We start from the raw sequence: 25,595 nt of genomic DNA, 5'->3' as shown, positions 1-25,595 counted from the left end.
TGCACTTCCCCTGGAACCTGCACTGTATCGTGGGACATTTCGGAGGAGATTAGAGGTCAAACTGGCTGTGGAGCAACATTTTATACACAGGTTTTAAAGGGGTCGTATTATTCAAAATTCTTATTTTGCACATTTTTGTACTTCCATTTTGGTTTTCTAAAAACAGCCCAAGTGCTTAAAAAAAACACCCAGTTGTTTATTGACAATAAATTAATGTTTTTTAGTGTCTGGAAAATTAGTCTTTTCAAAAACCTCCGGAATGTAACGCAACATATCAGCAGGCACCGCCTGTTACCTAGCAACCCCCAGCAGAGTTCCGCCCGTTACCTAGCAACCCCCAGCAGAGTTCCGCCCGTCACCTAGCAACTGCACATTTGCAGCACATTTGCTCAGCTGTTTTTCAAATTCAAAAATACTTTATTGATCCCAAAGGAAATTTAATGTTGTTGTAGCTCATATTAATTCAGATTATTCAAGGAGTTACTGTAGATGGTAGAGTTATTGTAGAAGACTGTTGGCAGAAATGGTCTCTTGTAGAGGTCTGTATTACAGTGAACCTGAAAAAGCTTCTGACTGAAGACACTCTGTTTTCCCAAGACATTCTTAGGAAGAGCCTCATGGTAAGGGTTGTCCATAGCTTCCTTGAATTTACGACTCTATGAGCTGTACAATGGCTACTGGAAGAAACAAGTGTCTTATGACTTACCATCCCGAAACCACTTGCTGCATTCTTGTTGGTTGCCCACTTCTGCTTTTCAAAGAAGTTCAGTTGAATATTTGTACATCTATTAGCAGCCATTTTCACCCATTTTCACCCTCTACTCAACAATAAACGATGAGTAGAGGGCGTGGCTAGCAGCGGCTTATTTGGAGTTAAAGTTACAAGAGGCCCTTAAACAACTCATAGGGAGAACCTAGCAAACTGAAATCTCATTATCCAGGAATGATTTTGTGAAAAAAATGTCCATACACCTATTCTAGCCTGTTCAAATCAGCCTAATAGGTCAGAACAGAAGTGTTTTGAATAGGCTTTATTGACGGCCCACATTTAAAACGATGAGAGATCGGGTCTAATTGGGGTGTGGATCAGACATCTTTGCAGGTTATGATACAATCTCAGTTGCATGATTGTGTGCGAATGTGTCTGAGGAATCTTACCCCCCATCTTCCAATCTGCCTGTCTGTCAGCGCTCCTGCAGAAAAAGATGTTGTACAAGAATCCCACCCGTCTGCAGCAGGAGATCACAGAACTGCTTCACTGTTTTATGGAAGAAGGCCTGTCACACCGGTATGTGGCTTATCTGTTAGCGCTCAGCGTAGCAGTGGCTTGGTAGGCCTCTTCTTTATGTAGGTAGTCACAACTTCTGCTGGCTGCTCATTAATTCTTTTTAAAACAGAAAATAATATCACATTTAATTTTTACTACACTTTGAAATAAGGGGAAACTCTTAATTGTCTTCTTGTCAATGCTACAACTAAATAACAAGGTTAATTAAGAATACTTTTTCTGTTCTGTTTCTTTAATTAAACTTTTTCTCCCTCGTTAACAAACTACTTCCATTAGAAAGGGAAAGTAGCTCAGTTATGCTAGCAGGACTTTGACAACGGTAACATATACAGGTGCTGTGGAATTTGGTGTGTTTAGGTTCAGTTCAAAGAATTAAAAAGAGATTACCTCCACACCAACTGTCGCCGATTAACCGTAGAGCAGGTGTTTGAATTAGCTAATCTACCACCGCTGTGATAGATTAGCTAATAGCAGCAGTAGCTAATCTACCACAGCGATCAATTATGAATAATTGCAAAATAAACAATAAGCCTAAAAACATAAAACAGAATGTTCTGTTATTTGCTCGGGAAATGTTTGAATTATTATGTTTTTGGTGTTGAATCCTGATACAATAGTGGCGTTGTTCTGAGTTGCTATGGCAACGAGTCTGCATGTAGCGTAGCCGACACAAAGAGCGAGTAAAAAAGAATGCGAGTGGTTTTGAGTTGTTCTTCAGAGGTTTTTCTGCATTATTTTTTCCTTTGCTGTGGCTCACTTCACTAAACTAATAATACTGACATCTCCATCCAGGTTTCATTTTGTTGACAGGATTGCTCCACTGCGAACATTTCTTTTACATGCTATCAGTGGCATGTAAGTGTAGTTCGTTTTGGCTAACATGACATAAGCAAAAAATAGGGTCATGGAACAGCAGATGACTCTGTTGAAGCAATTTATGCATGTTTAAAAGCATTTTAAACTTGTTGCTGCTCTGATGTTGAAGTTGAATCAACAACTATGAGAATTATAATTATGGTAGGAGAAATGCACAAAAACTCAACTGCAGTTTTTGATATTTTTAGGCCAAAAATAAATGAACATCTTCAAAAAATAGTGATTCTATTTTATTATCAGTGTTTATGGGCGAGTAGAAATCCCTTCCTCTGACGGTTTGTCAGGAACTGTCAGAGGAGCCAGCTATGCTTCTGGTTATAAAACATAACTCCAACTTGCTTGTAAAAACAGACAGCTGTACATAACCACAGCAACACTTGAAGTGAAGCAAAAACCTGAAGAGACTCAGAGGAAAGTCTGATATGAATGACATCATCTTGAAATGTGAATCCCAGCCTCACTATTAAAGACTCAGAAGGTATAATTGTGAGTTTAGGTTTGTTTTGGAATAATAAAACCCCCATAATTGGCCGGCCGAATTGCCGGGACAGAATTGTGTGTATGTCACGGATGAACAGGCTGTGACCCAACAGATGATAGGGTTAAACACTCGGCTATAACCGCATACACGACTGCAAATTGGCTTTGGCAGATGAGGAAAACAATACAGCCTGTAATCTACACTAAAACACAAACAGGGAGATGAGTGTGTGGTGGTGTGTCACAGCCAGTAAAGCTGAATTGGAGTGTGTGTTGGGGTGGTGAACTTTCCAACCCACCACCTCACGCCGACACACAAAGGTCTGCTCCAGAATCGATCCAAAGTGTTTCATGTTATCAGCCAGGCCTGTAATCTTATCTGAGGGACTCTTGAGGAGGAGCCTGAAGAGATACAGTGGATAGTGGGGTCAGGGTCAGGACAAAGGAGCTTAGATGTTGGTATGTGTGCAGGTGTGTGTGGACGTGCGTGCGTGTATGTGTGTGTGTCATTTTACTGGGTGGTGGCTGTAATTGTTACCTGTGAGCTCAGTGGACTTGAGGGCGTTTGGGTAAACGAACCAGTTCAGTGACCTCTAAACCTCTTGAACTATAAAAGGGGGTATTATGTAAAGTTGATTTTTGTGAGCTTTATATAATATTATAATGTTATTTTCTTGTGTTGTTTTGATTCGTTCATGCCTATTTGAGAAATCCTTTTTTTTTTCATAGCTCCTCCACCCCTCCAGACTAGCGGCAGCAGCACTTAGCAAACAACTGGTGGAACTGCGGATCTGCTGAACTTATATGAACTACTTCTCAGTGAAACGCTGGTAAAAACATTAGTGAAGGCTTAATGGAGGAACTATTTTGTGTTGACGTGCTTAAAGCTCGTCAACACAACTTAAGAGCAGGAGCTTCTTAAAGAGACAGAGGCCCAGATTCAAGTCAAATATTTTTTTTTCTTCTAAAGATTTGCTTGGCTCTACTGGCCTTAATTTGAAATTGAAATGACAGGAAAGTAGGTTTGAAGTCAAATCTCATGCATCTTTGAACAGCAGAAGTGGAGCCTCCTGCACAATTAACAAGAATTCAGCAAGTGGTTTCTGGATGGTAAGTCAACAACAAAACACTTGTCTTTTCCAGCAGCCATTGTACAAAGCATTCAGCGGTAAAACCAACTCACTAAACATGCTGGGGCTCAGCTTTGGTTGCTAGGTAACGGGCTGGGATTGCTGAGATTGCTAGGTAATCTAGATAGATAGATTGCTAGATAAATCTTTATTGTCATTGTCACAAGAACAACAAAATTTAAAAAAAGACATCAGTGTATTGTATTTATTTTAAACTCAGAAGTACATTGATAATTTAGTTACTTCTTAACAACATGTTATCTCAAATCACTTAAGTATTGAAAGCATTGATACTTGGATTTGAGAATCGATCTTATAGCATAAAAATCTGCTATCAGAAGAATAAAAATTTCAGTATCGATCCACAAAACAACTACGGAGAGTCAGTGCTGCTAAAGATGTTCAACAAGCTGCTAAATCATAGCTGTTCTGCATGCATGTTTTGTAGTTGGCTTCTTCTTTATTCAGCAAATAATAATATCAAACCTGTTCTTTGGTTTTATAATTTGAGGTTAGATTAAATTAATTTTAGAGCCTGATAATGATCCTATTATCTTTATTGCTTCCTGATACGTAAAACAATCTCCCTGCCATGGCTGTACGACTAAATGTTCCTGGGAGTCCTTCATTAGTAAATCTATTTTTAGGCCAGGTTCCGTCACATACTGCATACCTCCACGTTAACCAAAGGAGACGAGGTCCACAGAGTTCTTTTCAAGCCCTTCAAACTCCCATAAACACATCAGCACATGGAGTCTGGAGCAGGCATCCCCCTGTAGGCATTTTTGTGGGCAGCTGAGGCTCTTAAGTGGTCAAGACAGACGCAGCACCAGTCAAAATGAAAGCTGGATGGAAATCTAAAGCCTTCATTAGCACAAATGATTCAGAGCTTTTACACGGGGCCTTGCTGAGTTTGGAGGAATGACGGTAGATGGGAGTCGACACAGTAATGCCGTCCGCGCACGAGAAAGGTTGCGAACCCTGTTCAAAATAACACCATACTGAGAGAAACCCATGAATTAACTGTATTCTGATGTTCTGTGTTTTTCTCTTCTGGGTATAAAAGTTGCAAGTAAACAATCATGAACACAGGTTAAAGCTTAAACTATAAAGGTCAGATTCTGTGACAATAGAGTTGGGTTTTTACTGATTTCTGGTCGTTTTGTCTTTTCGCCATTTCATGTCTTTACAAACTGGTAAAAAAAACTCAGATACAAAACGATTCAGTCTGTTGTGGGACGTTTTGTTTTGACATGCTTGTGGATGGACCCCCTGCATGTTATTGTTTACATCCAGAAATTTAGCACATGCGCACAACGCTGGAGGGCAAAAAGACGATTCGTCTACATGCCGCAGTGGAACAACTTCGGTAACTTAAGGAAACTTGGAGATGTGGGTATTAATAATTTAGTGCAGTGCGCTACAGCATAAAACCGTTAAAAACAACTCAAACCCGTTTTTTTCCACTCGCTTTCTGTATTAGCTAAGCTACACGCAGACTTGTTGCCATAGAAACTGGCAAAAACGCCACGAAATGTTTCAGGGTTCAACACCAAAAACACACTCTAACATTTCCCACACAAAGAATAGAACATGTTTATTTTGCAGTTATTAATAAGTGATAGCTGAGGCAGATTAGCTACTGCTGCTGTTAGCTATCAGAGTTGGAGTGCAAGTCACCGTTTTTTATTTTTAAACTTAAACGAAACACAACAAATTCCACATCACATCTACATGTTAAGGTTGTCAAAGTTAAGCTAGCATAACTGAACTACTTCTCACAGCAATAATATGATTCTGATACATTTTATCAAACCCCAGGAGGTTGTTTAGTTATTATAGCTGCTGTCGTAACATAAAATACGTTTATTTCAAGAGTTACCTAAATGGATGTGAGATCCAGAATAATTAGGTGCAATAAAAAGCACACCGTACGTTCTGGGGAACTGCCTTATTGTTAAAACTGCAGTATGTCCATCCATCCATCCATTTTCCTCCACTTATCCGGGGTCGGATCGCGGGGGAAGCAGCTTCAGAAGGGAGGCCCAGACTTCCCTCTTCCCAGCCACTTGCTCCAGCTCCTCCGGGGGAATCCCAAGGCCAGCCGAGAGACATAGTCCCCCCAGCGTGTCCTGGGTCTTCCCCGGCAGTATACTGCAGTATGTAACTTTTATAAAAGAAAATGTTTTTTATATATTTGTTAAAACCATCACCATGTCATATAGCATGAAACAGAAAAAAACCCCACTGCCATTTGCAGAAATAAACAGTTCAGTCAGAAACAACCAATCCGAGCCAGGAGGAGGGACTTAGTGCTGTCAATCATCCTCTTGAGAAAATGTTTTTTATATATTTGTTAAAACCATCACCATGTCATATAGCATGAAACAGAAAAAAAAACCACTGCCATTTGCAGAAATAAACAGTTCAGTCAGAAACAACCAATCAGAGCCAGGAGGAGGGTCTTAGTGCTGTCAATCATCCTCTTGTATACACACACACACTTACTCTTTGCAACCACTACATCTTTTCACCATCAACAGAGCCTGTCAAAAAGGCTAAGGCTAGTTAGCATGGCGGATAAAAGTTTTCTTGTAACAGTAAGTGGTTTCTCCACCATTAGCACAGTTAACACACAAGCATGACTGACAGCACTAAACCCCTCCTCCAGGCTCTGATTGGTTGTTTTTGACCAGGAGCGGTGCATTTCTTCCGATGGCACTGGGAAGAAGTGGAGAAGTTAGATTTTTTTTTTTTGTGATAATCTGTCTCATATTAAACTATCACAACATGGAGACAATGTAAATAAATATGTAAAAAACTAATTTTTTATGAAAGTTACATACTGCAGCTTTAAAATCTACTTCTGAAAACTCTGATTATTGTTCCTTAGATACTTTAACTTTATAAGTACTGTAAAAAACATTTAAAGTGGATCCATAGGGCTGTTGTCACTGGATAGAGCAGAAATACATAAGCTGGTATCAGTGGTTTCATCTTGCTTCAGTTCTGTCGCCGGAATGAGTCTCAACTTTTTACACAAAACCTTTTAAAGGATGCTGAGTGTAAAATAATTAAAAAGAGCCTTGCCAGCTCAGGTAATCTGACTCTCCATCTCTTGTTCCCTTCCATCCAACCTTATTAAAAAGAGAAAAAAGAATCAGGCTGCTGGAGGAAACACCCACTTCCTCGACATTCCTGAAGGATTTTCCATACGGAGAATAGTAAACAACCTACGAACAAAGAGGGAGAGGTGGGCAGGGCGTGCAGACAAGTTAATGTTGCTTTCCTTGGAGTTGTAAATCAAACTGCAGGTCAAGGAGGAGGAGAAGCCCTTTGGAGCTGTTTACCATCAGCAGCAACAGTGGCAGGAGTAAAATAAAAGAACAAAGGCCTGAATGAGACCCTTAACCTCCAGGTGCCTGATGGACACACACTGACACAAGCATTCGCTGCCTGGCACGGCATGGGGAGGAGACCGGAGCTGGCATGGGGGAGGAAGGGTTCCTTATCGGCCTGCAGTTTGGGAAACGTCAAATGTTAACATGAATCATGCTCTGATTCATGTTAAAAGGCTGAACTTGAAGCAGGAGCTATGTTGCAGAGGATGTCAAACAAATTCTTATTTTGGGCCACATTAAGATCATGAATGGTTTTTAAGGTCAGTTTTGGCCAAAATGTGTTGATTAAACTTGCAGAAGTGAATTAAGTAAGCACTTTAAAAAAATTAAACAATACTGACATATTAAGGCCATAGTAAGAAAACAAAAATAATAAAATTATGAGAATAAATTCATAATATTACGAAAACAGTCGTTATCAGAATAGTAATATTACTGCAACTTTATTTTCTAATTATTATGACTTTTTTACTTAAATATTGATTTTTTTTCTTTATTCTTGTTTGAGTTTATTTTTGTAATATTATGACTTTATTCTTGGATTATTTTGACTTTTATCTCGTAATGTTACTACTTGTTTTGTTGTACAACTCCATTCAGAAAATATTAGGACTATTCTCATGATATTATAACTTTATTCTCATAACATCTAGATTTATTAACTTGTATGACTTAAATTTGAAACCATGACTTTATTTTTATATTACTAAGACTTTGTTCTTGTATTATTTTGACTTTATTCTCACAATATTATGACTTTATTCTTGTAATTTCATTTATTTTATTTTTTTATTGTGTCTTGTATCTTTTCTTGACTTTTTGGAATCTAAATCACAATTTGTGCTGCTAATTTTGAAATATTTGCAAGACATTTTGTTAATATTCCCACTTATGTATGGCAGTATCTGTGACTCTTTGTCACATTGATCACGGACTACAAATGAATATCAAGTGAGGAAATTTTTGTATCATTTATTAGTGATTGTGAAAAATTTCTTGAATTTTGACTAATTTTTGTCACAATTAGTTTTAGTTAATGTAAAAAAATATATACATTTTTAATATTTTCTCCCCTGTTTTTTCCACAACAGCATCAATAAATACCAGTAAATTTAAAAATAGGAATGTTTTGCGTTGCAGTTACCTAAAAGAAGAACCAATAAATAGTTTTTAATTATCATTTTTATTGTTTTCACAATAGTACTAAATATTGTGATAAAGGTCTAACTTCATACTGGCCACCCCAAGTCTAGAGGACCACATAAAAAGCTGTGGGGGGCCGCATTTGACCCTCGGGTCTCGGGTTTTGACACATGTGCTTAATGCATGTAAAAGAAGGAGAGAGAAATCTGCAAATCTGGTGGGAAATGAGGCAAACAATCTGACAAGTACAAACAACCAGTCAGACTTTTAACCCACGAAACAGATGGCTCACATGGAAAAAACAATGTTTCACAATGCAGCCAGTCGACTCTTAAAGGTCTAATTTGTAAAGCAACTCCGAGCACCTGGAGGTGACATTTAGCGTTTCCCCCAGAAGAGCAGGTGAGTCTGTGAATTTTCCAGAGCAGAGGAGTCACGCTGGCATACATCTGTTTGACTTTTGAAAGCGCTGATTTGTGCAGTTGTCTGACGTTTCCTGCTGGCACACTGTCACCCACACACTCACATGCACACAAACACAGATGAGAACCCGTTCGCCTCTGAAAATACTCTGCTTCCTTCTTTAAAGGTCACTCCTTTCAGTGTTGGCAGCTTCTGAGGGCATGTAAATCTGACACAGAGCAACAATAACGCCGCCGCGCCAACCTTAGACCTCAAAGATGCAGAAAATAATGGCTGCGCTCGTGTAACACAGGAGGCCCGTTAAAACCCTGCTCCGGTGTCACAGAGGCCAACGCAGAATGTGAGTGACTCATCTTCTATCCTGCTATCTAGCAAGGGCCCAGTAAATCTGAGCTGCTAGTTCTGACGAGGCATTTTTCATTTTTGTTTTTTTCTAACCCTCTGGCAGAGACCGGCCTGTAGTTGCAGATCCTGCCTCGGCTTGCACACAGGAATGTACTATTGAGAAAGCAGTGTACCACAAACCCTCCCAGCCATTCCAACCCGTAATCAGATCCAGCCTGTCATCCCCCATCCCGTCTCCGATCTCTCTTTCTCTCCCTCTTTTTCTCTCGTCACTCCCGTTTTCGACATGCACACGCTGAACTGAAACACCCCCACACACACAACAGGCCGTCAGACGCCCACACAGAATCACAAACACCAATTTGTGACAAGACATGGTAGCTTGTGAAAATGCAACACTTAAGACACTGGAAGATGGAGATGTGTTGGCAAAATGTTTCCTTCACTTTACTTTATTTATCTGCATTTTTGGAAAAAATACGGCAACATTTGTTACATTTTCAGGTTCACTTTGCTTTCACACTGCACTTTGTCAAACTATCCAAACTAATTCAACAATCTGTTCCCCTCCTCACCTGTGGCGGCGCTGCACCAAGAACTACTGAAGGAAGCGACACAAAAGCCTCAGAAGAAGACATGAGCGCAACTTCATTCTTCACAAAATATAAACAGAACGGAGTGGCATCAGATTTTAGCAGTTGTATGATTTCTTTGGGGAAAGCCCACAAGCCATTTCTTTAGCTAGTGCTAAACTCAGCAGGTTTTCTTTGGTTGTTTTTACCCAGAATGCCCTTCGGTCCACTTCCTGCTTTTGGAGCAGGAAGTGTCTGTCTGTTTTCCTGTCTGTTTGTCATTCACATATACATTCAAACTGTGCCAGAGTTCACTTTGACCAAACTGTGACCTAAATTAGGAGAGTTAATCTTTTATGTAGCGCTTTAGCGTTCTGCTAACTTTTGATATAGTTACATAGAAAGTCAAAACATAAAAAACGGGCAAATACGCTGCAAAATCACAAAATTTTACCAAGTACGTTTGGTCTACTTTCTAGTGGAAATATCTTAGTACACATGAAATAAGATAAAACTAACTCATAAGAAACTTTTCAGCACGATATAGCAGAAAAACTATTGGTTCCATTAGCAGATTATTTCACTTTTTACACAGGAAAAACATTTGGTTGTAAGTCAAAGGATCTGCCAATGAAAGTAGCACTTTCCCACCAATGTTAAGGAATTATTTACTCACAAGAAGTTCTTATAGGTGAAAAGCTACCTATGAGCAAATTTAACTTTATTTCAAGTATACTAAGATATTTGTAGAAATACTTGGTAAGTTTTTGTGATTTTGCAGCGTATTTTCTCACAGCTCGACGATGAGCAAATGGACCCTTCAAAATGGTTTGACAAGCTAATCTGTTCATTTCTTCCCATCTGATTGGATAAAGTAACTACTATCCCTTCCTTCCCTCTTTTCCCACTCTGCGTCTTTTCACTGAGGCGGGATGGGGAATATTTTCTTTAAGCTCCCTTTTCTCTCTTCTTCTCTCAGGAAACTCTGACTGTGGGATCATTTTCTTGGCTTTCAATAAACCCTTGGATCCTGTGCCTCTTTGAGAAACCACAGCTTCGATTACACAAAACGGAGCAGCACACAAACCCCGGGCAACCGAAAGGTGTTTTCAATAATTACTTATTATGTGTGTTTGGCGAATCAGAAACATCTGCGGTGAAATCGACTGAAAGAGCCCCAAAACATTCCTAAAATAGGAGTGACGCACGCAGGCTCGGAGAGACACACAAACACACTGCAGGGCTACACTGCACCATTGTCAGTATGGGTCTATTTGCGGGCTGTTTTTTTAGCTGGCCACAGCTGCGGAAATGAATATCAAATGTGTTTCTGCTCCCATAAATCAAAACCGTTTGCCGTGTTCTGACTTTCTTTCCCCTGTTTAAAGTCGATTTGCAGGGGCAGTATGTGTTACACTTACACCCCCACAGTTTAACTCTTTCCTCTGAACTACTCACAGAAAAGAGCTCAGGAACTGGAGGTTAATGCGATGCAAGCAGCATGGGAGCATTTCAAGTTTTAAAAGAGCCAACAGAAAGTCTGAGAGATCTGAAACGCCAACAGAAGCAGTTACAAACTCTGATATTTGAAACCTTTGCATCAAAAAGCACCATGATTATAAGATCGCCAGGAACACTTGCACAAACTTTTTAAGTTGTTTTTTGCCAAACTAGAGGCTTGCTGAAAGGTTCTGAGTTTCTTGTGGGCTCATGAGAATCAACATTAGCAGATGACAGAGTGGGATACAAAAACGTACAAAGGGACAGTTCTTTGACCTTAAGGCCCTTAAAAACCTCAACACCACCGGAATTGTTAATAACTGCTTCTGGGAACAGCAACAGCAGTCTTTAATTTACATCCATGGTTTTTAAACTGTGGTGAAGGTACCACTGGTGATATTTGGGCTGCCATAGTAGTACTCAGGGAATGTTTTGGTGTCAATTATTTGCAAGGCAAAAATTAACAAATTAACTGCAATGAAGCATTCCGTACATGTGAAAATTTTGACGGGATCTGATGCATGAGCAGGTAAACAGTTTTTGCTCCAGCTATAATTAAGTTTTATATGTAAAGCAGCCATATTGGATTTTGAGTTTGGCTCTGTGACTCCTCTACTCTGGACTTTGGCAGCTTAAAGTCTCTCAAAACATTAATAACCCACAAATGGGTTTCAACAACCGTTTTCTTCTTCAGTGTCAAGGTTATAAAAAAAACTGTTTAAGACATTTGGTGAATGTTACTTTCTCAAGTCTATGGGCAGAATGAATCTGTTTAGGTTTGCTTTGTACACATAAGAACAGGAGATTGTGAACATCTGTAAATAATAAAGTGATTGGTGGGTAAGTTGGCCAGTTTGTTGGTTGTTTGGTCATTTTGTTGGTTGGTAGGTTGATGGGAAGTTGGTTGGTTGGTTACTAGTAGGTTAGTTAGTTAGTTTGTTGGCTAGTTGGTTAATTGGTAGGTTGTTTGGCTCATTTAGAGGTTGGGTGGTTTGTTGGTTTGTTGGTTGGTTGGGAGATTGGCTGGTTTGTTGGCTGGTGCCACATGGCTGTGCTACAGACAAAAAACTACCGTAATTTCCGGACTATAGAGCGCACCTGATTATAAGCCGCACCCCCTACATTTTTAAAGAAAACACATTTTGTACTTACATAAGCCGCACCAGTGTATAAGCCGCATGTGCCTACATTGAAACATGAGATATTTACAAAGAAAGACGGTACACAGAAAGTGTTTTTAAAGTTTTAATAAAATGCTGTAGCTTTTCTTTCTGAACAGCAGCAATATAGCAAAACAACACTAACAGGGCTGGTTTAAATAACATACGGTTAAAAGTCACGGAGAGCCGTCATCCTCTTCCTCCTGTGCACTGAAACCATGGAAGTCTTCTTCCTCAGTGTCTGTTTCCTTCTTTATCGGCCAGCTCGACTGCTTTTAACTTGAAAGCTGCATCATATGCATTTCTTCTTGCATTCTCCATGATGAGGGTCTGTTCAAGCTAATTTTATTCTTGCACAAAGCACGATGTTACATTAGTCTTCCTCTACAGATATATTCCAGCTGTCTCACGCTTACCTTTTCTGCTCCAGCGCCCCTACTGGCCGTTAGAAAAAATTCATAAATAAGCCGCGTATAAGCGCTGGTATAAGCCGCAGAGTCGAAAGCGTGAGACAAAAGTCGTGGCTTATAGTCCGGAAATTACGGTAGCTTGGTTCAATGTTCCCCCACTTCATCGCTTACTTTCATCTCTTGCAAACTTGGAGGTGCATCTTGGGTAAACTGTTTTCAACCTTTCCAGTTTTCTTTGATTGTTTCAAACACTAAAGCAGAACAAAATCAAATGAAATCTTCTTTTATTCCTAGAGATTCAGAAATTGGCATTTAATATCTTAAAATTTTGTGTTTTTCAGGAAAATGCTATTGCTTTTCCTGTCAGTTAGGTTGTAGGGAGGCTTGTCACTTTGGTAGGAAAACACACTGCTGGCAATATCACAGAGCTCAAGTGCCAATCATAACAGTGTGCACAAAAGCAGGTGAAAGAGGGTGGACCGAAGGTGCTCCTGGCATCGGCTTTACATCTGCTTTTCAGGGATTAGAGGGGATTTAGCAGCGCCAAAATCTTATCCCAACCTACCGTCCAGGCCAAACCAACATGCACACTCCAGCTCAAACTTCATGACAATAGACCTGGCTGTCTGTTAGTTTAGCATATCTGAATACTTGCTAGCAGGGATTGTGGAGGCCAGCTCTGATGTCCAAAGGCTCTGAGCAGAGGGAGAAGGATGAGAGAGGGGAGCAAAGCCAAATGGGAGAGAGCGCAATTGCATATGCATGTGTGTTCAAGTTGGGTAGGATAGAAAGGGGTCAGATGAGGCTGCATATGTGAGTGTGTATGTTTGGGAGAGAGGAATGTGAAGAGCAACGAAGGGGGACAGTCAGCAAGTAGCATCCCATTAATACCAGCCCTAATCTCCACCCTAAGCACAGAGTATGTACACACATCCAGGGAGATGGCCAGACAGACATAAGGCGGAGGGGAGGGTGGGAGGTGTGACCTCTGTTTTCATTCCAGAGTGAAATGGAAAGGAAGAGGAAATGTTTTCATTCCACGTGAAACAACCAACACCTACACTAGACTCAACACTGACAGAAATAAATGGCACAAACAGCAATCAGCATATGTGGCGGCGGCAGCTGCGAATGCAATGCAACACCATCAACCATCATTCTAGGAATATCTTTGCTTTAATGCCATGTGGCTTTCTGAGTGGCAGGGGACAGATTATTACCAAATCTAATGGAGTCTCTTGACTTTCCAATCAAATGTGTAGAAGGTTTCAGGTTGATTCTAGGGTGAAAGAAATCACATCATGTTGTTTTCTGAAGTTTGGTAAAATCAACATTGACGATACATCACTGTGAGAGTAAGCATGAATTTTCAAGTTGGGTTATGATAAGTGGGTTAGCATCAGACCTTGATCTGAAAGAAAACCCTGATCTAAACAGTGCCAGTGTTTACTCCTGATAGTAGAGAGTAACTGAACGTTTTCAGTCCTTGGTGCAGCAGAACATGCTGTATCAACATCTTGCAGACAATTGTGCATTTCCCACAGTGAGCAATATTACAGAAATGGGCCACCTCCATTTGTGGAAAAGTACAGCGGAAACTACAGAGGTGTAAATTAAGATTGAGAGAGAGATGCAACGGCGCCAAGTAATTAAACAAAAATGGGTTTCTCTTATTATTTCTCATCAGTATTCAGACATTTTTTTTTGTTCCAGCGAGTAACTTAAAAGTTACTTTTAAAAAATGTACAGGTTACTTTCTCAGAACTTACAAGTTGCTTACAAAGTATTTTTGGAAACATTGATAAATTATTAGGTGGAGAAGTTAGAGGAGAGCCACCTAATTACTTAGTTACTTTTTACAACTTTCATGCTACTCTCTAGTATGTAAAGTAGCCCTTAGTCTGTTACACGACCCTAACTGAATAATTTTACAAAGTAGTCAGTTAGTGTCTAGTTTTAGTTTTTACTTTCAGATTACTTTCAGTGAACGTGATACTTTCAGTGAACGTGATACTTTCAGTGAACGTGATACTTTCAGTGAAAGTGATACTTTTCCGAAACTTACTGGATACTTTCTGACTCTTCCTGAACTTATGACTTTTGGAAAGTACTAAGTAAATACTTTTAGAGAGTAAAATTACTCTCTATGTTCAGGGAAAGTAACCTCTAAGTACTGTTGGTTCCTCAAAGTGTGTGTCAAATTGTTGTTGCATTATTGTTCATAAATTTTCCACTGAGGTTTGCAGAGGTTTGCAGTTCTGGATCTTATGCAACAAAAATTACTTCAAAAAGAAGTTTGACTAATTGAAATTTCATATTTAAACCAATAAATATTATCTTTCCTCCTAGCATAAAGTTGTTTTGTATTGTTAAAATGAATGTATTTCCATAACCCCTTTGTTCCCTCCAACAAATACTGTTCCAATGTCAGTAAATTAACCAGGCCGAGTGTTTATATTAGGACCATGTAAGACTTTTTGGTTCTGTCTGTTCATCCTTTCTGTTTGGTTTCAATCGTTGGATAAAGTCCTGAGGAACACAAATTTCCCATCGGCTATTTTCCGAGCACCAAACGCTGAGACGCACATGTGAGTGCGGCCATTCAAATAAATACCAGATTGCACCTCTCCAAACTTTGTTCGGTGAAAAGCCTTCACTCGCACGGCGCTGTCAGGCTCCATAAATTTCCCCTGAACGCATGTTCTTTTAGCATGCAGCCTGATGTGTTTAAAGCCCCGAGCCTGGCATGCAAGTGCCTGCTTGTGCTGCACACACACACACACACACACACACACACACACGCCCAATCATACCGCTCCAACTCACAGTGCTATTTTATTAAGCTCGGCATATTTACAGCCAATACATTGGCTGAAATTGGTGGCTTTGCAGCTTTGCTCAGTAATTAAGCTGGAAATGATCAGATGGTGCGTGTCGCGTTGATGTTCTTTCATAATTACGTACGTGTGAGAATCCTTCGCTGTGTCTGTACAGTAGGAAAGGAAAGAGCCTGTGTGAGTCAAAGCCCCTCGCCTGCCATAACCCTCGCTCCTTTAAGCTGAGAATGGCAACATTAACAACCCCCTCAGTGCTGGAAGAAGTGATGTCAGCCTCTCCTCTCGCTGAAACACCAGCACAAACAAATAACTGAAACCCCCTGGATCGCTAACATCAGACACTGGCGCAGAGTACCAGCCGAATCTAGCCAGCCCCTGTGAAACACACGCACACAGAGCCACCTTTGGTGTGCACTCCTACCCTTCCTTTGCTGAATGGCCACATTCATAGCCGCCTGCATCGAAACATAAACCGCTATTAATAAAACAGCAAGGGCCCGCTTAATGACACCTGCCTAGCCCTGCCAATGTACACTCCAGCAACAAGTGTTATCATAGTCTGCCCTATGAGCAGTGCAATAAAAAAATATGATAGAAACATATGGGGAAAGTAAAAATCCTGGCGATTTACTGAGTGACGGGGGGCGGGTGGCTCTATGCCGCAAGTAGAAGACCATTTACAGCCAGGTGTGAGCGCAGGAACACCAGGCTCTTTAAACACTCAGCGTTAAGAATCGGAGGTGATAGCCAGCCTGTTTATAAGGTAGAGAAAAGTGGTGCTACATAAAGAGCCCTTGGAATAAAACCAGCCGGAGCACGTTGGGCAGCCAATGGAAAATGAAGCTGTGCCATGCTAACGGATGTGCCAGTTTCAGGAAAGAAGGGGAAGAAGTTCATAAATGCGAAGATGATGATGACAAAAGTAGACTGTAGCTGGTAGAAAAGTGTGTGACATGTTATAAATGTTTTATAGTGCAGCAGATCAAAACCTTTCAAATGAGAATAGAACCTAACTTAGCCCAGATGTTTGCAGAGGCTAGGGTTCTGAAAACAAACATTAACCACTGAAAAAAGTCAAGATGGCTGCCATGGTCACCTAAAATTTGCAGGATTTAGCACAGATGGATACTTTTGGTGTCAAATCCTAATTTTTTTTACCCACTGAAGTCATATTTACTGAAAAGTTTTGGATTTTTCAAGTTGGCCACCATGGTTGTTGCTCTAAAATCAATGCGTCTGGTGTCAAATTATAACCTACATATTGTGAATTGTAAAAATCCTATATATTTTTAAGATCCTGTATTTTCTTATCATTTATCTGGTGGAGATTTTTCAAAATGGCTGTCGTGGTTGTAATAGAAAATGTATGTGTGCACTAATATTGGCAGGAGCTAAACAAAAGGTTAAGTCCTAGTTAGCTAAACTTGAATCTTAACTATACCAAAGCTAAATTGCTAAACAAATTAAAACATTGGCATAAGCTAACGCTAAACCACTAAGCACATATACAGTACAGACCAAATTGAATTCAATTACAAGGTGTGTCTAAACTTTTGGTCTGTACTGTAAAACTGAGCAGAAGCTAAAGCTAAATATTAAGACAACTATCTCAGCCAGCGTCACACATCATCAACTCTTTCCGGTTGGCAACTGGTGTGAGACTGGCAAACAGAAAATTGTTACTTTAAAGTTGTATGAATCGGAAGACCAGAGTAGAAAAGATTTCATGTTACATGATGTTCATCCAAATCATGAAATTGGTTAACACTTTATGGCATTAATTGGTTTAAATTATACCAAACAGATTTATCTGATTGTCGATTTTAGAGCAAAAGTTAATTTCTCATGACAACCACGGTGGCCATCTTGTAAAAATCAAAAACGTATCAGTAAATATTACTTCTATGGGTCAAAAAAATTAATGAATTGACACCAAAAGTATTCATCTGTGATAAATATTGGGGAATTTTAGATTACTATTGTGGCCATCTTGAATTTTTTCAGTGACTAATGTTTTTTGCTTCAGAAATCTATCCTCTGGGACCATCTGGGCCTAGTTAGGTTCTTCTATTCTCGTGTGAAAGGTTTTGCTACATATCTAAATTGTGATAATGGTTAACACTTTATGACATTAATTGGTTTAAATGGCAAAAAAACGGTTGCCATGTTAAAAAATGTCTGTTTTCCTGAAGTTCAAGTGGCTGAGAAAAACTAAAACCATACAAGCTGAGGGGTAACCATGCACATTTTTATCCTTTTATCCACATTTGAAAGATTTTACAGTAAAATACTGCACTGTTAACAGTAACTTGAGGAAGGAATTTGAGTGCAGAGAAACATTAAGACCCTTTATAACCTCCCTGGTTATGTCCAAAATTAATAAAAATAAAGTAGCACTTTATTTTTATTAAAATGGAGAAATTGTGGCATGAGAGCAGATTACTCATACATCTTCTGGGACGGCCCTGTAATACAGAAATACTGGGAAAACATAAAAGTAGAAGCTCTACGTTACGACGTCACCAGGTGACTGAACCCATTCAAGCATTGAACAAACGCTTGGAACAAAGCAATGCATGGAGGCGCCATAACTTTATCTGGCTGAACAAAAACAAAACTGAAGTTATTATCTTTGGGCCTAAGGAGGAACGATCCAGAGTGACCTGCAGCTACAGCTAGAAACCAGAGATGGACTCAGACCTGAACCTTCAGAGCCACATAAAGACAGTTACAAAGTCTGCCTTCTGTCACCTGAAGAACATTTCCAGGATTAAAGGACTGATGTCCCATCAAGAAATGGAGAAACTCGTTCATTTAGTCGCATTGATTACCACATCCAGTCCGCCTAAAATCAATCAGAAAGCTGTAGCTAGTCTATAAATCAATGAACACATTAAAGATCTGCTGTTGTTGTACCAACCTTCCAGATGTCTAATCTGGAATAAACTTCCAAAAAACTGCAAAACATCCGAAACACTGAGTTCCTTTAAATAAAATCTAAAATCCCGCCTGTTTAGAGTAATACCTGGAAAATTGATTGATATATTTGATGATGATTAATCTTGATGATTTTGATGAATTTATGGTATTTGATCAAATTGCTTGTTTTATAACTGGTTACTGTATTTTGTTTTTCTCATGTAAAGCACTTTGCTGAATAAAGTCAAATAAACTTGACTTGACTTGAAAAGTTCTCTGGACTCCTCGTCAGAAAAACCCCTTAATGTGGAAAAATAATCAAACAAGGCCTATTAAGTCTGAATAATACTTTCTTTGTGCTGCAGTAAGTTGTAACACTTTGCATTTTATTCACTGCATGGGTAAAGCCAAGCGGCTATATGTCCACATTATAACTTTTCTCCTTGGGCACTAAAGGGAAAATCAAGATCACTTCTTAAAATATTTTTGTGGTTGGTTTGAGGTATTTTCACACACTACCCATCACTCTTTCCCATCTTTCAGCTCTTAGCGCTCATTGAATATTGTAAGGTTTTTTTTTTTCTCCACTTGTGGCAGACTTTGGTGTATCCAAAGCCTGCAGAGTGCTACGCAGCACCTGTAAGTCCACTTGCTTCCTTGTCTGTAACCACAGGCGAGGACAGGGGGGCGACGGGGCCGCAGAGCTTTCCCAGGCTCGGCCAAGGTGAGCATAATGGCTGCTGTGTTCCCCCTCTCACTGCATCTCCTGCGCAATCTCTTTGAACCGGGCGGCCATGTCAGCGGCTCCCAGCCCCCAGCCGCCATGCCGACCTTCATGTGCCCACAGGGAGCGATAGGCTGGGCGCCGACAGATCCAAACAGCGTACAGCACGAACACACACACACAGGTGGGTGTGGGTTTGGGGCTTTTAGCCTGCAGAGGACGGGCGTATGAAATAAAGAGACGCCGCAGGAATATGAAGTTTTACAAGCTGCGAATGCAATACCGCGCCATAAAAGTTCTTTGCTGCCTTTTTGTTTTACAGGTGACTTATTATGCTTCCTTGAACAGGTTATTATAGCTTTATGTACCATAAGAAACATGTTCATTACATTTTTTGTTCAAAATCATTCTGTGATAATGAGATTTTAGTCTGGTCAGTTCTGCCTGCACTGCAGAAACACGAAATCTTCAGTATTTTTTTGTTTAGTTTCCAGTGCAAATATCTTAGTATACTTGAAATAAGACAAATTAACTTAAAATAAACTTTTCAGCAAGATATAAAGGCTTGTTTTAAGTAAATAATTCCTTAATATTGATGAAAAAGTCCTTGCTCCATTGGCAAATTATTTCACTTATAACATGGAAAGAATAGCTTAATCTGCCAATGGAACAAGGATTTTTTTCATCAATATTAAGGAATTATTTACTGCTGCTGCTGGTCACGCCCCGCAACTCAACATTTACACTCAATGGCACAAACATAATTGAAAAACAGAAGTAGGGCTTCCTGTACAACCAAAAAGAACACAGCAAGTGGCTTCTGGATGGTAAGTCAACAACAAAACACTTGTCTTTTCCAGCAGCCATTGTACAGCGCATAAAGCAGCAAAACCAGCTGACAAAAAGTGCTGGAGTTCAGCTTGGGTTGCTAGGTAACGGCCGGAACTCTGCTGGGGTTGCTAGGTAACGGGCTGAGCCTGCTGATTTGTGACATTATATTCTGAAGGTTTTTGAAACGGCTCGATGTCCAATCACCAAAAAACATTAAGTTATTGCCAAAAATGGCTGAGTGCTTTTTTTTAGAAGAAGAAGTAGAGGCCCAAATGGAAGTACAAAGACATGTGAAATGTGAATTTTGCATAATACGTCCCCTTTAATTAACATATTTCATGTCTGGAATTGTCAAATGTTAAATGGGGAGTTCTGTTTATGTTATTTCTACAAGCATCCCCTAAGGCAGAGGTGCCCAAAGACGGTCCTCGAGGGCCGGCATCCTGCATGCTTTAGTTCTCTCCCTGGTGGTAGTAACAACATTTACAGCATGTCAATGTTATTCTTAGGCCTTCTAATGAGCCATTATTTGATCCAGGTGTGTTAAACCAGGGAGAGAACTAAAACATGCAGGATGCCAGCCCTTGAGGACTGGCTTTGGGCACCCCTGCCCTAAGGTTTGCTTCCCCTAACGTTGGCATGTTTCACTGCTGTCTTGATACATTAGCTCACAGAAGACGGCAAACAGTCAGAAAGACGTTTGACTCATGGTTTGTCTTGTATGTTTGCAGAAAGTTTGGCAGGAAGGAGTCTCAATGGATAATGCTGTTGGCAGATGACATTGTGATTTGTAGAGAGAAGTGGAGGCTGGTACAAAGAGAGAAGAAATGTTTCCAGCTATTAGAGAGAAGAAACAAAAAAAACATCGCCTCTACTTTCAGACTTTACTGTTTGAAGATAATCAGATGGGCACTAAAATCTGAAACAATAGATCAAGTCCTTGTCTAAACAGAACTGAGCCAATTTCAGGAATAATGAGGCTGCTCAAAGTTGATGGGAAGATGCATTGAGATAAATATGGGAAAATCCCAGAAGAAATTCTGTTACAAGTTGTATAAGACCAGAGACTCCACCAACAAATAACATAAACCCACAGCTACAATACAATGAGTAACAGTCAAAGTCCTGACTTGCGTCCAATTCAGAAAAATTAGTTTCACCAACCAGTCTAACAACCTTAAGCTATGCTGTAATAAACAAAACAGAAAGAAAAAAAAAACTGTTTCTAGATGCACAAAGCTGGTAGAAACATCCAGACCAGAAGTTTATTCTGAAAAGTATTGACCACTAATTCAATGACTTCTGTCTGCCTGGATTTAACTTATGAAAATGAGACAGAATATAAATGAATGTTACTAATTTCAGAACTGTTTTAGATCACTTTTCATTCAACAACATAGTTCTGGATTACTACATTAAAGTTTGTGGTAGTAAAGGAGGGTGAAAAGTTTAAAAGATACTTCACATTCAGTCAAACACCTTGCAGAGCAACGTGACTCTGGCTGCTCAGGTGGAGTACACAGCTGTGGCGCTGGCGCACGATCAGACAACCTGCTTCCTCTATCAAAGGTCATCACGCTGCTATTTATAGTACAACCATTTAAATCTGCGTTACAGTGAAACAGCAAAAACAGACACAATGGATGAACATAAACCCCCGATGGGAGCTGATAAAACACTCACGTCTCATGCTGAAATACCGAGAATGCCAAAAGTAATAACAACACTGTGGCTCTGTCTGGGTGCAGTTTGGAGGTGTGTGCGCAACTCTCAGTTGAAACTACTTCTCTACTGACCAAGAGAATATGATTTCATTCCTTCATTTAATCTGCAGAAAAAAAAAATCAGATTTCAGGAAACTGTGTTTCCTGAAATCTCCAAACTGCGCCCACAGCTTAGTCTGGGCGCAGTTTGGAGTTGTGTGTGTGCCTCTCAGCTTGTACTCCTTCTCTATTGACCAGAATAGATATATATATAATATAATTAATTGTTTTGGGGGGGTTTTTCATTTAAAATGAAACTCAAAAAACATTTTAGTCTCTCAGCAACTACTACAGCTGTGTCTGGGTGCAGTTTGGAGGTGTGTGCGCACCTCTCAAATCAGACTCTTTCTCCATTCACCAGGAAATTGTGATTTTCTTTTTTTTCAATTTAAAAATATCAACCTAAAAGTACAGTTTTCTTCAGCCTCAGCTTATTTCCTGCATTCGGATAATAATAAAATAATTTTAAAACGTGTAAAAATGATTTAGGAGTGTGTATGTTTGTGTGTTCGCACATGTGAACTATTTCGAATTGAGACACCAAGAAAGAGTTGGAGGCGCGCATTTCTTTATGGATAAGTTCAGCCAGATCCATCTTGGCTCCTTCTCTCAGATAGCATCTTTTATGGATCTTGGTTCTTCGTCTCTCCAGGAGCGTAAATCGCTCTCCTAGGGCACCGAGCATTTTCCGTTATTCCTGACATTTATCTGGACGCAGCAGACGCACCACGGAGGACGTACTTTCACTGCGGCTCCCTAAGGGCCACGAGAAATGGAGGCTGTGATACAAACAAGATCATGAACCAGGATGATGATTCTCCTTGTGGATTTTTTATTTTTCCTGCTTGACAAATGAGAGCCTGAAGTCTCTGTGGAGAGACAAAAGAAGCTGCAATACTTGAGGAGTTTCACATTTCCTCAAAGTTATGGGACCCAGAATCACTTTCCTGGAAGCGAGTGCATCCATGTGCTGATTCATAGGATACGCCACACATCTGACTGAGGAGTCATAAATGAAAAGCGGATGACTACAAATCCTCTGAGTATTCTGTAATTCGTCTGTCTCTGTGGTAAAATAGCCAGGCTGTTGAAGACATTTTAAGTATATTTAGAAGGTAAAGCAAGCAAAATATCATGAGCAGTACTTCTTCGACATATTTTCACAGAAGCAAAGTAAAAAGTAGCCATCCAAGAAATTACCCAAGAGTAAAAAAGTAAACGTCTACTTAAGTACTGAGTAAGCAATCAAGTGTTCAATCATTTAATATTTAAAAATTACATAATCACTGTGTCTGGTGAATCGATCTCCAACTCCCCAAAAAATCTGAAATCTCTGAGAAAGTTGTGTAAAAATGTAGTTTCTCTTATGATGCAACTGAAAATTTAAAGAACTCCAACCTTTAATTTGAGTTTTTGTTTATAAAATCACCTGTCAGTCCCACACTGGTTGGCATCTCTGCTTTAAGTCTTTATTTATAGATAATTTTTAAAACAAGCAGTAAGGCAGAGATAGAGGACGCTACAGCAAAGCGGTTTGTTTTGGTGGCTGATGGCCAGATTACTTTTTTCCATAACTGACTTGCAGTTGTATCTTTTTCTTCATAATTACTCTTAAAGAAATGCCTCCAGCTCCATTTGTGGTGCTTGTGGCTGTATCTTTAATTGCATAAAGATTAAATTGTGGTTAAAACAAGCGTGTGTTGAACATGCACAAAAGTTTCCTTTAATTAAATATTTCCACTTGTTTTAACAATGCTTTTGAAAGTAAACTCAGTTTTTGTCCGAACAAGTCCAGAGAAAATAATCCGTAAAAACTACCCTGGTTCCTTAAAAAGACTCCAGACTAAAGAGATTAAATAATATTTAAATCAATTCCGGAAAACCCCAATAATTCAAACTGTTCACTCTAAAAGAGGCACACAGGACATAACACTACTAAATTTAAAATTACCGGCGAGACACAAAGGTCATTAAATCAAAAATGCAAAACTCTGTTTGATATTTTTTTAACATTTTTTTGTCTTTTTTAGCTTTACTTGCAAAACAAATATGTTTTTTAATTAAATATTTTTACACTGCAAAAACACAAAATTGTACCAACTATTTTTGTAGTGTCTAATGCAAATATCTTCAATTCAAATTCAAAAACTACTTAATTAATCCCAAAGGGAAATTCAATATTATTATGAAATAAGACTAAACTAACTCATAAATAATTTCCCATTCAAATATAGGAGCTTTTTTAACTCAATAATTTTAATATTGATGAAAAAGTATTGGTTATTTCACTCATAATAGGAAAAAAAATTATAAGTGAAATAGTCTGCCTTATTTAAAGTGTACTAAAACATATAAATACTTGATAAGATTTTGTGTTTTTGCAGAAAGATCCAAAATATTTTTTCTAAAAATCAGATATTTTCCATATTTTCTGTTTTGGAGTTAAAAATTTGGCCTAAAAATTTGTTGGCAAATTTTTATTACCAATGTGGCCAACAAATTTTTTACCATTCATGACTTCTGGTCAGGGGCCAAACAAAACCATTTCAAGGGCCACAAAGGGCCCTTGGGCCACACTTTGGAAACCCTTGCCTTAACGTATTAAATAAACCTAACAGTCATGATTTTGACTATATGGAGAGAAAATATGTCTCACCTGAATAGAAGTTGAAGTTCCAGCAACGTCAGTCGACGTCATGTCGCGTCAGCAGTCACTCTACTGCGCATGTCACCTTCAGAACGAAAAGAATACATTATTCTAGCTATATGAACTATTTATAATTAGGCTAATGAAATAATGTACAACCGGCAGCCAGCGCAGATCACGTCTTTTCGTCCGGCGCGACAGACAGAGCGACACGACAGAGCGACGTAATTTATCGACTCACCCGTATTCAATCCTTATGGGTCCTTAAAACGCGTCTCATTCACTAATGTCTGATTAGTAGAATAACTTATTTTAACTCGCTGCGACAAACAGATGTAGTCCACTGATTGGCAACATGCTAGCTAAAGTGAAAACAGCTACATTAGTACGGATAACCATGGCAACCAGCGGCTCAGTCTGCAGGCAAGTTGCGCGCGCATCCACTGTGTTTTGAATAGATTAAAATGTTGAGATACTTACATAGCACATTTTAACAAGAAAAATGCCCCAAGAATATTGTCTACTAGCATAAGCTGAAGTTAATATTAGTCACAAAATTTAAACAAAGTAAAACTCACCTTCGTATTCGTGAATGTGTTTCTTGTTGGAGCTTCGGATAGAGAGTGTAAAATGCCATTTTCAATAGACCGGAAGCGAGCGAGCGGATTTTTCCCTAACACGGAAGCTGACGTGCAAAGAGCCCATTTCATCCATTTTGAATAATAATTAAAAAAATAAATAAAACACAGACACGCACCCATACAATTGCGTCACTTCCTTTTCCATGGCAAATCGATTGACACTAAATCACCGGAGTCGCTCCAGGCTTAAAAGAAGAGGGAAAAAAATCAAAAAAGAAAGAGATTAAAAAAACACTAATGATGATAATTATAGCCCACAGGCTGCCATACATAACAGCTGGGCCTGGGAGCCGTCACACAGCTAGATGTTGCATCTGCACTCAACACTAACCAAACACAGATGGGAGTTATTGGCACATAGCTCCATGGTTAGCAGCAGTAGGGAGTCAGCCTTGGACCTAAAGATCCAAACTCAAATTTCCTACAGCTTGAACACTTAAATAAACTGCTCCCATGACAAGTTTATTTTAATTAAACGGCAAATGAAAGGTTTGGTGGTAGATAT

General features: G+C 39.4%; 1 long non-coding RNA gene across 3 annotated transcripts in view; it reads right to left on the bottom strand.

Moving 5' to 3' along the window:
* LOC122842193 overlaps window positions 1–25,124 on the bottom strand; it is a 47,327-nt gene extending 22,203 nt beyond the window's left edge. For 2 of the 3 annotated variants that reach the window (XR_006372503.1, XR_006372505.1), the window contains exons 1-2: window positions 24,691–24,854; window positions 24,459–24,534 (exon numbers count right to left, since the gene is read on the bottom strand). This is a non-coding gene — a long non-coding RNA (uncharacterized LOC122842193). Of the gene's footprint in view, window positions 1–24,458; window positions 24,535–24,690; window positions 24,855–25,027 lie in introns of those variants that run through there. The other variant, XR_006372504.1, reaches the window with a different exon arrangement.
* Between the last annotated feature and the right edge of the window lie 471 nt (window positions 25,125–25,595).

This window comes from Gambusia affinis, linkage group LG13 (genome assembly GCF_019740435.1).
Source record: "Gambusia affinis linkage group LG13, SWU_Gaff_1.0, whole genome shotgun sequence".
NCBI classification, from domain to species: Eukaryota; Metazoa; Chordata; class Actinopteri; order Cyprinodontiformes; family Poeciliidae; genus Gambusia; species Gambusia affinis.
This window is presented reverse-complemented; position numbering and strand designations above follow the sequence as displayed.